The sequence below is a fragment of the Myotis brandtii genome, unplaced genomic scaffold (assembly GCF_000412655.1).
Source record: "Myotis brandtii unplaced genomic scaffold, ASM41265v1 scaffold185, whole genome shotgun sequence".
In the NCBI taxonomy this organism is placed as follows: Eukaryota; Metazoa; Chordata; class Mammalia; order Chiroptera; family Vespertilionidae; genus Myotis; species Myotis brandtii.
In genome coordinates, this window is record NW_005356870.1 from 5,212,834 (window position 1) to 5,214,578 (window position 1,745).

The 1,745-nt window shown below is 44.6% G+C and overlaps 1 pseudogene; it reads right to left on the reverse strand.

Moving 5' to 3' along the window:
- Positions 1–606: 606 nt before the first annotated feature.
- LOC102256881 lies at positions 607–1,367 on the reverse strand (annotated as a pseudogene).
- Positions 1,368–1,745: the final 378 nt, after the last annotated feature.

The window sequence follows — 1,745 nt, forward strand, 5'->3', positions numbered from 1 at the left end:
CCTAGGAGACACACCTGCCTTTCATTTGAACTCAGATCTAGCCACAACACTTAGCCTTTTCAACCCCAAAGATTGTCCCTGTATGGGGTTGCAATAGAATATTATGGCCCCACAGAGGTCTCTGCAGTTCCTTGCACCTGCATTCCACACTCTTCCCCTCTGTTTTCATTTCAATTTAAGTTCCCACCCACTCCTTTCTGCCTGCCTAAGCTCCACCATGCCTAGATAGACCTCTCTGTCTTCCTGTAGCCTTCCGGCCTCAGGTAGGCTCTCTAAAACACAGTCTCTTCTGTTTTACTCTAGTGGGTTTGTGTTTGCATGTCTTATCTCCTCCGTAAGACTCTAAGCTCCTGTACAAGGCAGTTCTCATCTTCTTTTAAACTCCTCAGAGTACTTAGCAGATTGCTAGGTACACAACAGGCACTTAATAAATAATTCATTCTTTGGCACAGACATTCTTCACATTCCAACAGATGAAATGGGATCTTCTAATCTTGCTACTCAATCTGCAACCTGGATGAGCAGTGTTGACTTTTTTTTTTCAAATAAAGAATTGCTTAATACAAATACTAATACACACACACAAACTACGAAGTGTTAAGAAATTTAAATATCTAAGTCATAGCAAACTGGTGGCAATTCAACAACCAGAGTGCACAGGATGCTTGAAGGAGCTGGCAACTGACTAGACTCCCACGGTGAAGAGGGCTGAAGAGGGCACCTCTTTAGAGGTGAAGGGGGGGGGGCAGGTGTAATAGCATTTCAAGTTCCCTCTCCTCACTGAGAAGCATGAGAGGCACTCCATTCAAGGGGAGGAGCCTGCTGCTCTTCAGATGGCCAACACTCCCAAAATCTAGAGGATTGAAGGGAAAGAATTTTTCTATTTCTGGATAGATGTCATCTGAGGCAGGAACAGAGCTTTATGCTTTAAAGGTCTTCTTGGTCATCCCTTTGACAGAGAAGTTTGTTTTTGTTTGAGGGGTCCATTTAATTTTTCTATTTCTGAACAGGTGTCATCTGAGGCAGGAACAGAGCTTTATGCTTTAATGGTCTTCTTGGTCATCCTTTTGACAGAGAAGTTTGTTTTTGTTTGAGGGGTCCATTCGCCTTTGCTTAGTGACTTTCCTGTGACTCTGGTGAAACTTCCCATAGCCTTTCTGGCAACTTCAGGTAAGGCTGTTGGGGCAGCAAACATTGCCAACATGTGTTGAAACCTGTGATCTCCCATCTAAAGCTTTGTCTGATGGCCCGGACCCCAGCGTCTGCCCATCCTTAGGAGCCACACAGGTGGCTGATTCTCCATTTTCCTTATCACAAAGATCAGAGTAGCCAATCTGGATTAGGTTAGGATCAACAGCCAAACTCATCCAAGAGGGGCCTGGGCCTCTTCTGGGAGCTTGGTAGAAATGCAGAATTGACTCAAAATCTGCATTTTAACAAGCTCCCCAGGGGATTTATATGCATGAAAAGCCCTGCACTAAATGACACTAATTGCCAAATTCTGGGTCTTTGCTTCCTCACTTGGTGCACTGTTTTTGCTTCTCCTATACCTGGCTCTTCCCACATCCCCCACGCCCTGTGCTTCCCCTCTTTAGTGCATCATTTTAACCCTCTTTCCAATACCTTAATGCTCTCACTCCTCTAGTCTCTATTTCTGTCTACAGAATACCAACAATTCACTTTCTCCATTTTTTTGTTGTTTTTTTGAGGCCCTGGCACCTACCATGCTGGGCCTCGTGTTTTGT